Consider the following 14,271-nt stretch of genomic DNA (forward strand, 5'->3'; position numbering starts at 1 on the left):
CTCCACACACAGGCACAGTGAGACCATGCCCATCACTCCGCACACAGGCACTGAGAGACCGTGCCCATCACTCCGCACACAGGCATAGTGAGACCGTATCCATCACTCCGCACACAGGCACAGTGAGACCGTATCCATCACTCCGCACACAGGCACAGTGAGACCGTGCCCATCACTCCGTTCACAGGCACAGTGAGACCGTGCCCATCACTCCGTACACAGGCACAGTGAGACAATGCCCATCACTCCGCACACAGGCAGTGAGAGACCGTGCCCATCACTCCGCACACAGGCACTGAGAGACCTGCCCATCACTCCGTACACAGGCACAGTGAGACCGTGTCCATCACTCCGCACACAGGCACAGTGAGACCGTGCCCATCACTCCGCACACAGGCACAGTGAGACCGTGCCCATCACTCCCCACACAGGCACAGTGAGACCGTGCCCATCACTCCACACACAGGCACAGTGAGACCGTGTCCATCACTCCGCACACAGGCACAGTGAGACCGTGTCCATCACTCCGTACACAGCCACAGTGAGACCGTGTCCATCACTCCACACACAGGCACAGTGAGACCGTGCCCATCACTCCACACACAGGCACAGTGAGACCATGCCCATCACTCCGCACACAGGCACTGAGAGACCGTGCCCATCACTCCGCACACAGGCATAGTGAGACCGTATCCATCACTCCGCACACAGGCACAGTGAGACCGTATCCATCACTCCGCACACAGGCACAGTGAGACCGTGCCCATCACTCCGTTCACAGGCACAGTGAGACCGTGCCCATCACTCCGTACACAGGCACAGTGAGACCGTGCCCATCACTCCACACACAGGCACAGTGCGACCATGCCCATCACTCCGCACACAGGCAAAGTGAGACCGTGCCCATCACTCCGTTCACAGGCACAGTGAGACCGTGCCCATCACTCCGTACACAGGCACAGTGAGACCGTGCCCATCACTCCACACACAGGCACAGTGAGACCGTGCCCATCACTCCGCACGCAGGCACAGTGAGACGGTGTCCATCACTCCGCACACAGGCACAGTGAGACCGTGTCCATCACTCCGTACACAGGCACTGAGAGACCGTGCCCATCACTCCGCACACAGGCACTGAGAGACCGTGCCCATTACTCCGTACACAGGCACAGTGATACCGTGCCCATCACTCCGCACACAGGCACTGAGAGACCGTATCCATGACTCAGCACACAGGCACAGTGAGACCGTGCCCATCACTCCACACACAGGCACAGTGAGACCGTGCCCATCACTCCGCACACAGGCACAGTGAGACCGTGCCCTTCACTCCGCACACATGCACAGTGAGACCGTGCCCAACACTCCGCACACAGGTACAGTGAGACCGTGCCCATCACTCCACACACAGGCACAGTGAGACCGTGCCCATCACTCTGCACACAGGCACAGTGAGACCGTGCCCATCACTCCGCACACAGGCACAGTGAGACCGTGCCCATCACTCCCCACACAGGCACAGTGAGACCGTGACCATCACTCCACACACAGGCACAGTGAGACCGTGTCCATCACTCCGCACACAGGCACAGTGAGACCGTGTCCATCACTCCGTACACAGCCACAGTGAGACCGTATCCATCACTCCACACACAGGCACAGTGAGACCGGGCCCATCACTCTACACACAGGCACAGTGAGACCGTGCCCATCACTACACACACAGGCACAGTGAAACCGTGCCCATCACTCCGCACACAGGCACTGAGAGACCGTGTCCATCACTCCACACACAGGCACAGTGAGACCGTGCCCATCACTCCGCACACAGGCACTGAGACACCGTGCCCATCACTCCGTACACAGGAACAGTGAGACCGTGCCCATCACTCCGCACACAGGCACTGAGAGACCGTGTCCATCACTCGGTACACAGGCACAGAGAGACCGTGCCCATCACTCCACACTCGGGCACAGTGAGACCGTATCCATCACTCCACACACAGGCACAGTGAGACCGTGTCCATCACTCGGTACACAGGCACAGAGAGAACGTGCCCATCACTCCGCACACAGGCACAGAGAGACCTTATCCATCACTCCACACACAGGCACAATGAGACCGTGCCCATCACTCCACACACAGGCACAGTGAGACCGTAGCCATCACTCCGCACACAGGCACAGTGAGACCGTGCCCATCACTCCGCACACAGGCACTGAGAGACCCTGCCCATCACTCCACACTCAGGCACAGTGAGACCGTATCCATCACTCCGCACACAGGCACAGTGAGACAGTGCCCATCACTCCGTTCACAGGCACAGTGAGACCGTGCCCATCACTCCGTACACAGGCACAGTGAGACGGTGTCCATCACTCCGCACACAGGCACAGTGAGACCGTGTCCATCACTCCGCACACAGGCACAGTGAGACCGTGTCCATCACTCCGTACACAGGCACTGAGAGACCGGGCCCATCACTCCGCACACAGGCACTGAGAGACCGTGCCCATCACTCCACACACAGGCACAGTGAGACCGTGTCCATCACTCCGCACAGAGGCACAGTGAGACCGAGCCCATCACACCGCACACAGGCACTGAGAGACCGTGCCCATCACTCCCCATACAGGCACAGTGAGACCATGTCCATCACTCCGCACACAGGCACTGAGAGACCGTGCCCATCACTCCGCACACATGCACAGTGAGACCGGGCCCATCACTCCGCAAACAGGCACTGAGAGACCGTGCCCATCACTCCGCAGACAGGCACAGTGAGACCGTGTCCATCTCTCCGCACAGAGACACAGTGAGACCGTGCCCATCACTCCGTACACAGGCACAGTGAGACCGTGCCCATCACTCCGCACACAGGCACAGTGAGGCCGTATCCATCACTCTGCACACAGGCACAGTGAGACCGTGCCCATCACTCCACACACAGGCACAGTGAGACAGTGCCCATCACTCCACACACAGGCACAGTGAGACCGTGCCCATCACTCCACACACAGGCACAGTGAGACCGTGCCCATCACTCTGCACACAGGCACAGTGAGACCGTGCCCATCACTCCGCACACAGGCACAGTGAGACCGTGCCCATCACTCCCCACACAGGCACAGTGAGACCGTGCCCATCACTCCACACACAGGCACAGTGAGACCGTGTCCATCATTCCGCACACAGGCACAGTGAGACCGTGTCCATCAATCCATACACAGCCACAGTGAGACCGTATCCATCACTCCACACACAGGCACAGTGAGACCGGGCCCATCACTCTACACACAGGCACAGTGAGACCGTGCCCATCACTACACACACAGGCACAGTGAAACCGTGCCCATCACTCCGCACACAGGCACTGAGAGACCGTGTCCATCACTCCACACACAGGCACAGTGAGACCGTGCCCATCACTCCGCACACAGGCACTGAGACACCGTGCCCATCACTCCGTACACAGGAACAGTGAGACCGTGCCCATCACTCCGCACACAGGCACTGAGAGACCGTGTCCATCAATCGGTACACAGGCACAGAGAGACCGTGCCCATCACTCCACACTCGGGCACAGTGAGACCGTATCCATCACTCCACACACAGGCACAGTGAGACCGTGTCCATCACTCGGTACACAGGCACAGAGAGAACGTGCCCATCACTCCGCACACAGGCACAGAGAGACCTTATCCATCACTCCACACACAGGCACAATGAGACCGTGCCCATCACTCCACACACAGGCACAGTGAGACCGTAGCCATCACTCCGCACACAGGCACAGTGAGACCGTGCCCATCACTCCGCACACAGGCACTGAGAGACCCTGCCCATCACTCCACACTCAGGCACAGTGAGACCGTATCCATCACTCCACACACAGGCACTGAGAGACCGTGTCCATCACTCGGTACACAGGCACAGAGAGACCGTGCCCATCACTCCGCACACAAGCACAGAGAGACCGTATCCATCACTCCACACACAGGCACAGTGAGACCATGCCCATCACTCCACACACAGGCACAGTGAGACAATGCCCATCACTCCGCACACAGGCAGTGAGAGACCGTGCCCATCACTCCGCACACAGGCACTGAGAGACCGTGCCCATCACTCCGTACACAGGCACAGTGAGACCGTGTCCATCACTCCGCACACAGGCACAGTGAGACCATGCCCATCACTCCGCACACAGGCACTGTGAGACCGTATCCATCACTCCGTACACAGGCACTGAGAGACCGTGCCCATCACTCCGCACACAGGCATAGTGAGACCGTATCCATCACTCCGCACACAGGCACAGTGAGACCGTATCCATCACTCCGCACACAGGCACAGTGAGACCGTGCCCATCACTCCGTTCACAGGCACAGTGAGACCGTGCCCATCACTCCGTACACAGGCACAGTGAGACGGTGTCCATCACTCCGCACACAGGCACAGTGAGACCGTGTCCATCACTCCGCACACAGGCACAGTGAGACCGTGTCCATCACTCCGTACACAGGCACTGAGAGACCGGGCCCATCACTCCGCACACAGGCACTGAGAGACCGTGTCCATCACTCCGCACACAGGCATAGTGAGACCGTGCCCATCACTCCACACACAGGCACAGTGAGACCGTGCCCATCACTCCGCACACAGGCACAGTGAGGCCGTGCCCTTCACTCCGCACACATGCACAGTGAGACCGTGCCCAACACTCCGCACACAGGCACAGTGAGACCGTGCCCATCACTCTGCACACAGGCACAGTCAGACCGTGCCCATCACTCTGCACACAGGCACTCAGAGACAGTGCCCATCACTCCGCACACAGGCACAGTGAGACCGTATCCATCACTCCGCACACAGGCACAGTGAGACTGTGCACATCACTCCACACACTGGTACAGTGAGACCCATCACTCCGCACACAGGCACAGTGAGACCGTGCCCATCACTCCACACACAGGCACAGTGAGATCGTGCCCATCACTCTGCACACAGGCACTCAGAGACAGTGCCCATCACTCCGCACACAGGCACAGTGAGACCGTATCCATCACTCCGCACACAGGCACAGTGAGACTGTGCACATCACTCCACACACTGGTACAGTGAGACCCATCACTCCGCACACAGGCACAGTGAGACCGTGCCCATCACTCCACACACAGGCACAGTGAGATCGTGCCCATCACTCTGCACACAGGCACTGTGAGACCGTGCCCATCACTCCACACACAGGCACAGTGAGACCGTGTCCATCACTCCGCACAGAGGCACAGTGAGACCGAGCCCATCACACCGCACACAGGCACTGTGAGACAGTGCCCATCACTCCGCACACAGGCACTGAGAGACCGTGCCCATCACTACCCATACAGGCACAGTGAGACCGTGTCCATCACTCCGCACACAGGCACTGAGAGACCGTGCCCATCACTCCGCACACATGCACAGTGAGACCGGGCCCATCACTCCACAAACAGGCACTGAGAGACCGTGCCCATCACTCCGCAGACAGGCACAGTGAGACCGTGCCCATCACTCCGCACACAGGCACAGTGAGACCGTGCCCATCACTCCGCACACAGGCACAGTGAGACCGTGCCCATCACTCCGCACACAGGCACAGTGAGACCGTGCCCATCACTCCACACACAGGCACAGTGAGACCGTGTCCATCTCTCCGCACAGAGACACAGTGAGACCGTGCCCATCACTCCGCACACAGGCACAGTGAGACCGTGCCCATCACTCCGCACACAGGCACAGTGAGGCCGTATCCATCACTCTGCACACAGGCACAGTGAGACCGTGCCCATCACTCCACACACAGGCACAGTGAGACAGTGCCCATCACTCCACACACAGGCACAGTGAGACCGTGCCCATCACTCCACACACAGGCACAGTGAGACCGTGCCCATCACTCCGCACACAGACACAGTGAGACCGTGCCCATCACTCCGCACACAGGCACAGTGAGACCGTGCCCATCACTCCCCACACAGGCACAGTGAGACCGTGCCCATCACTCCACACACAGGCACAGTGAGACCGTGTCCATCACTCCGCACACAGGCACAGTGAGACCGTGTCCATCACTCCGTACACAGGCACAGTGAGACCGTATCCATCACTCCGCACACAGGCACAGTGAGACCGGGCCCATCACTCTACACACAGGCACAGTGAGACCGTGCCCATCACTACACACACAGGCACAGTGAGACCGTGCCCATCTCTCCGCACACAGGCACTGAGAGACCGTAGCCATCACTCCGCACACAGGCACAGTGAGACCATGCCCATCACTCCGCACACAGGCACTGAGAGACCCTGACCATCACTCCACACTCAGGCACAGTGAGACCGTATCCATCACTCCACACACAGGCACTGAGAGACCGTGTCCATCACTCGGTACACAGGCACAGAGAGACCGTGCCCATCACTCCGCACACAAGCACAGAGAGACCGTATCCATCACTCCACACACAGGCACAGTGAGACCATGCCCATCACTCCACACACAGGCACAGTGAGACAATGCCCATCACTCCGCACACAGGCAGTGAGAGACTGTGCCCATCACTCCGCACACAGGCACTGAGAGACCGTGCCCATCACTCCGTACACAGGCACAGTGAGACCGCGTCCATCACTCCGCACACAGGCACAGTGAGACCGTGCCCATCACTCCGCACACAGGCACTGTGAGACCGTATCCATCACTGCGTACACAGGCACTGAGAGACCGTGCCCATCACTCCGCACACAGGCACAGTGAGACCGTATCCATCACTCCGCACACAGGCACAGTGAGACCGTGCCCATCACTCCGTTCACAGGCACAGTGAGACCGTGCCCATCACTCCGTACACAGGCACAGTGAGACCGTGCCCATCACTCCGCACGCAGGCACAGTGAGACCGTGTCCATCACTCCGCACACAGGCACAGTGAGACCATGTCCATCACTCCGTACACAGGCACTGAGAGACCGGGCCCATCACTCCGCACACAGGCACTGAGAGACCGTGTCCATCACTCCGCACACAGGCATAGTGAGACCGTATCCATCACTCCGCACACAGGCACAGTGAGACCGTATCCATCACTCCACACACAGGCACAGTGAGACCGTGCCCATCTCTCCGTTCACAGGCACTGTGAGACCGTGCCCATCACTCCGTACACAGGCACAGTGAGACCGTGCCCATCACTCCACACACAGGCACAGTGAGACCGTGCCCATCACTCCGCACACAGGCAAAGTGAGACCGTGCCCATCACTCCGTTCACAGGCACAGTGAGACCATGCCCATCACTCCGTACACAGGCACAGTGAGACCGTGCCCATCACTCCACACACATGCACAGTGAGACCGTGCCCATCACTCCGCACACAGGCACAGTGAGACGGTGTCCATCACTCCGCACACAGGCACAGTGAGACCGTGTCCATCACTCCGTACACAGGCACTGAGAGACCGTGCCCATCACTCTGCACACAGGCACTGAGAGACCGTGCCCATCACTCCGTACACAGACACAGTGAGACCGTGCCCATCACTCCGCACACAGGCACTGAGAGACCGTATCCATGACTCCGCACACAGGCACAGTGAGACCGTGCCCATCACTCCACACACAGGCACAGTGAGACCGTGCCGATCACTCCGCACACAGGCACAGTGAGACCGTGCCCTTCACTCCACACACAAACACAGTGAGACCGTGCCCAACACTCCGCACACAGGCACAGTGAGACCGTGCCCATCACTCCGCACACAGGCACAGTCAGACCGTGCCCATCACTCTGCACACAGGCACTGAGAGACCGTGCCCATCACTCCGCACACAGGCACAGTGAGACCGTATCCATCACTCCGCACACAGGCACAGTGAGACTGTGCACATCACTCCACACACTTGTACAGTGAGACCAATCACTCCGCACACAGGCACAGTGAGACCGTGCCCATCACTCCACACACAGGAACAGTGAGATCGTGCCCATCACTCCGCACACAGGCACTGTGAGACCGTGCCCATCACTCCACACACAGGCACAGTGAGACTGTGCCCATCACTCCACACACAGGTACAGTGAGACCGTATCCATCACTCCACACACAGGCACAGTGAGACCGTGTCCATCACTCCGCACAGAGGCACAGTGAGACCGAGCCCATCACTCCGCACACAGTCACTGAGAGACCGTGCCCATCAATCACCATACAGGCACAGTGAGACCGTGCCCATCACTCCGCACACAGGCACTGAGAGACCGTGCCCATCACTCCGTACACAGACACAGTGAGACTGTGCCCATCACTCCGCACACAGGCACTGAGAGACCGTATCCATGACTCCGCACACAGGCACAGTGAGACCGTGCCCATCACTCCACACACAGGCACAGTGAGACCGTGCCCATCACTCCGCACACAGGCACAGTGAGACCGTGCCCTTCACTCCGCACACAAACACAGTGAGACCGTGCCCAACACTCCGCACACAGGCACAGTGAGACCGTGCCCATCACTCCGCACACAGGCACAGTCAGACCGTGCCCATCACTCTGCACACAGGCACTGAGAGACCGTGCCCATCACTCCGCACACAGGCACAGTGAGACCGTATCCATCACTCCGCACACAGGCACAGTGAGACTGTGCACATCACTCCACACACTGGTACAGTGAGACCCATCACTCCGCACACAGGCACAGTGAGACCGTGCCCATCACTCCACACACAGGAACAGTGAGATCGTGCCCATCACTCCGCACACAGGCACTGTGAGACCGTGCCCATCACTCCACACACAGGCACAGTGAGACTGTGCCCATCACTCCACACACAGGTACAGTGAGACCGTATCCATCACTCCACACACAGGCACAGTGAGACCGTGTCCATCACTCCGCACAGAGGCACAGTGAGACCGAGCCCATCACTCCGCACACAGGCACTGAGAGACCGTGCCCATCACTCCCCATACAGGCACAGTGAGACCGTGTCCATCACTCCGCACACAGGCACTGAGAGACCGTGCCCATCACTCCGCACACATGCACAGTGAGACCGGGCCCATCTCTCCGCAAACAGGCACGGAGAGACCGTGCCCATCACTCCGCAGACAGGCACAGTGAGACCGTGCCCATCACTCCGCACACAGGCACAGTGAGACCGTGCCCATCACTCCGCACACAGGCACAGTGAGACCGTGACCATCACTCCGCACACAGGCACAGTGAGACCGTGCCCATCTCTCCGCACACAGGCACAGTGAGACCGTGTCCATCTCTCCGCACAGAGACACAGTGAGACAGTGCCCATCACTCCACACACAGGCACAGTGAGACCGTGCCCATCACTCCACACACAGGCACAGTGAGACCGTGTCCATCACTCCGCACACAGGCACAGTGAGACAGTATCCATCACTCCGCACACAGGCACAGTGAGACCGGGCCCATCACTCTACAAACAGGCACAGTGAGACCGTGCCCATCACTACACACACAGGCACAGTGAAACTGTGCCCATCACTCCGCACACAGGCACTGAGACACCGTGTCCATCACTCCACACAAAGGCACAGTGAGACCGTGCCCATCACTCCGCACACAGGCACTGAGACACCGTGCCCATCACTCCGTACACAGGAACAGTGAGACTGTGCCCATCACTCCGCACACAGGCACTGAGAGACCGTGCCCATCACTCCGTACACAGGCACAGTGAGACCATGCCCTTCACTCCGCACACATGCACAGTGAGACCGTGCCCAACTCTCCGCACACAGGCACAGTGAGACCGTGCCCATCACTCCGCACACAGGCACAGTGAGACAGTATCCATCACTCCGCACACAGGCACAGTGAGACTGTGCACATCACTCCACACACTGGTACAGTGAGACCCATCACTCCGCACACAGGCACAGTGAGACCGTGCCCATCACTCCACACACAGGCAAAGTGAGATCGTGCCCATCACTCCGCACACAGGCACTGTGAGACCGTGCCCATCACTCCACAAACAGGCACAGTGAGACTGTGCCCATCACTCCACACACAGGTACAGTGAGACCGTATCCATCACTCCACACACAGGCACAGTGAGACCGTGTCCATCACTCCGCACAGAGGCACAGTGAGACCGAGCCCATCACACCGCACACAGGCACTGTGAGACAGTGCCCATCACTCCGCACACAGGCACTGAGAGACCGTGCCCATCACTCCCCATACAGGCACAGTGAGACCGTGTCCATCACTCCGCACACAGGCACTGAGAGACCATGCCCATCACTCCGCACGCATGTACAGTGAGACCGGGCCCATCAATCCGCAAACAGGCACTGAGAGACCGTACCCATCACTCCGCAGACAGGCACAGTGAGACCGTGCCCATCACTCCGCACACAGGCACAGTGAGACCGTGCCCATCACTCCGCACACAGGCACAGTGAGACCGTGCCCATCACTCCGCACACAGGCACAGTGAGACTGTGCCCATCACTCCACACACAGGCACAGTGAGACCGTGTCCATCTCTCTGCACAGAGACACAGTTAGACCGTGCCCATCACTCCGCACACAGGCACAGTGAGACCGTGCCCATCACTCCGCACACAGGCACAGTGAGGCCGTATCCATCACTCTGCACACCGGCACAGTGAGACCGTGCCCATCACTCCACACACAGGCACAGTGAGACAGTGCCCATCACTCCACACACAGGCACAGTGAGACCGTGCCCATCACTCCACACACAGGCACAGTGAGACCGTGCCCATCACTCCGCACACAGGCACAGTGAGACCGTGCCCATCACTCCCCACACAGGCACAGGGAGACCGTGCCCATCACTCCGCACACAGGCACAGTGAGGCCGTGCCCTTCACTCCGCACACATGCACAGTGAGACCGTGCCCAACACTCCGCACACAGGCACAGTGAGACCGTGCCCATCACTCTGCACACAGGCACAGTCAGACCGTGCCCATCACTCTGCACACAGGCACTCAGAGACAGTGCCCATCACTCCGCACACAGGCACAGTGAGACCGTATCCATCACTCCGCACACAGGCACAGTGAGACTGTGCACATCACTCCACACACTGGTACAGTGAGACCCATCACTCCGCACACAGGCACAGTGAGACCGTGCCCATCACTCCACACACAGGCACAGTGAGATCGTGCCCATCACTCTGCACACAGGCACTGTGAGACCGTGCCCATCACTCCACACACAGGCACAGTGAGACTGTGCCCATCACTCCACACACAGGTACAGTGAGACCGTATCCATCACTCCACACACAGGCACAGTGAGACCGTGTCCATCACTCCGCACAGAGGCACAGTGAGACCGAGCCCATCACACCGCACACAGGCACTGTGAGACAGTGCCCATCACTCCGCACAGAGGCACTGAGAGACCGTGCCCATCACTACCCATACAGGCACAGTGAGACCGTGTCCATCACTCCGCACACAGGCACTGAGAGACCGTGCCCATCACTCCGCACACATGCACAGTGAGACCGGGCCCATCACTCCACAAACAGGCACTGAGAGACCGTGCCCATCACTCCGCAGACAGGCACAGTGAGACCGTGCCCATCACTCCGCACACAGGCACAGTGAGACCGTGCCCATCACTCCGCACACAGGCACAGTGAGACCGTGCCCATCACTCCGCACACAGGCACAGTGAGACCGTGCCCATCACTCCACACACAGGCACAGTGAGACCGTGTCCATCTCTCCGCACAGAGACACAGTGAGACCGTGCCCATCACTCCGCACACAGGCACAGTGAGACCGTGCCCATCACTCCGCACACAGGCACAGTGAGGCCGTATCCATCACTCTGCACACAGGCACAGTGAGACCGTGCCCATCACTCCACACACAGGCACAGTGAGACAGTGCCCATCACTCCACACACAGGCACAGTGAGACCGTGCCCATCACTCCACACACAGGCACAGTGAGACCGTGCCCATCACTCCGCACACAGACACAGTGAGACCGTGCCCATCACTCCGCACACAGGCACAGTGAGACCGTGCCCATCACTCCCCACACAGGCACAGTGAGACCGTGCCCATCACTCCACACACAGGCACAGTGAGACCGTGTCCATCACTCCGCACACAGGCACAGTGAGACCGTGTCCATCACTCCGTACACAGGCACAGTGAGACCGTATCCATCACTCCGCACACAGGCACAGTGAGACCGGGCCCATCACTCTACACACAGGCACAGTGAGACCGTGCCCATCACTACACACACAGGCACAGTGAGACCGTGCCCATCTCTCCGCACACAGGCACTGAGAGACCGTAGCCATCACTCCGCACACAGGCACAGTGAGACCATGCCCATCACTCCGCACACAGGCACTGAGAGACCCTGACCATCACTCCACACTCAGGCACAGTGAGACCGTATCCATCACTCCACACACAGGCACTGAGAGACCGTGTCCATCACTCGGTACACAGGCACAGAGAGACCGTGCCCATCACTCCGCACACAAGCACAGAGAGACCGTATCCATCACTCCACACACAGGCACAGTGAGACCATGCCCATCACTCCACACACAGGCACAGTGAGACAATGCCCATCACTCCGCACACAGGCAGTGAGAGACCGTGCCCATCACTCCGCACACAGGCACTGAGAGACCGTGCCCATCACTCCGTACACAGGCACAGTGAGACCGCGTCCATCACTCCGCACACAGGCACAGTGAGACCGTGCCCATCACTCCGCACACAGGCACTGTGAGACCGTATCCATCACTCCGTACACAGGCACTGAGAGACCGTGCCCATCACTCCGCACACAGGCACAGTGAGACCGTATCCATCACTCCGCACACAGGCACAGTGAGACCGTGCCCATCACTTCGTTCACAGGCACAGTGAGACCGTGCCCATCACTCCGTACACAGGCACAGTGAGACCGTGCCCATCACTCCGCATGCAGGCACAGTGAGACCGTGTCCATCACTCCGCACACAGGCACAGTGAGACCATGTCCATCACTCCGTACACAGGCACTGAGAGACCGGGCCCATCACTCCGCACACAGGCACTGAGAGACCGTGTCCATCACTCCGCACACAGGCATAGTGAGACCGTATCCATCACTCCGCACACAGGCACAGTGAGACCGTATCCATCACTCCGCACACAGGCACAGTGAGACCGTGCCCATCTCTCCGTTCACAGGCACTGTGAGACCGTGCCCATCACTCCGTACACAGGCACAGTGAGACCGTGCCCATCACTCCACACACAGGCACAGTGAGACCGTGCCCATCACTCCGCACACAGGCAAAGTGAGACCGTGCCCATCACTCCGTTCACAGGCACAGTGAGACCATGCCCATCACTCCGTACACAGGCACAGTGAGACCGTGCCCATCACTCCACACACATGCACAGTGAGACCGTGCCCATCACTCCGCACACAGGCACAGTGAGACGGTGTCCATCACTCCGCACACAGGCACAGTGAGACCGTGTCCATCACTCCGTACACAGGCACTGAGAGACCGTGCCCATCACTCTGCACACAGGCACTGAGAGACCGTGCCCATCACTCCGTACACAGACACAGTGAGACCGTGCCCATCACTCCGCACACAGGCACTGAGAGACCGTATCCATGACTCCGCACACAGGCACAGTGAGACCGTGCCCATCACTCCACACACAGGCACAGTGAGACCGTGCCGATCACTCCGCACACAGGCACAGTGAGACCGTGCCCTTCACTCCACACACAAACACAGTGAGACCGTGCCCAACACTCCGCACACAGGCACAGTGAGACCGTGCCCATCACTCCGCACACAGGCACAGTCAGACCGTGCCCATCACTCTGCACACAGGCACTGAGAGACCGTGCCCATCACTCCGCACACAGGCACAGTGAGACCGTATCCATCACTCCGCACACAGGCACAGTGAGACTGTGCACATCACTCCACACACTGGTACAGTGAGACCAATCACTCCGCACACAGGCACAGTGAGACCGTGCCCATCACTCCACACACAGGAACAGTGAGATCGTGCCCATCACTCCGCACACAGGCACTGTGAGACCGTGCCCATCACTCCACACACAGGCACAGTGAGACTGTGCCCATCACTCCACACACAGGTACAGTGAGACCGTATCCATCACTCCACACACAGGCACAGTGAGACCGT

Source organism: Taudactylus pleione, unplaced genomic scaffold (assembly GCF_031769625.1).
Source record: "Taudactylus pleione unplaced genomic scaffold, aTauple2 ptg003193l, whole genome shotgun sequence".
NCBI lineage: Eukaryota > Metazoa > Chordata > Amphibia > Anura > Myobatrachidae > Taudactylus > Taudactylus pleione.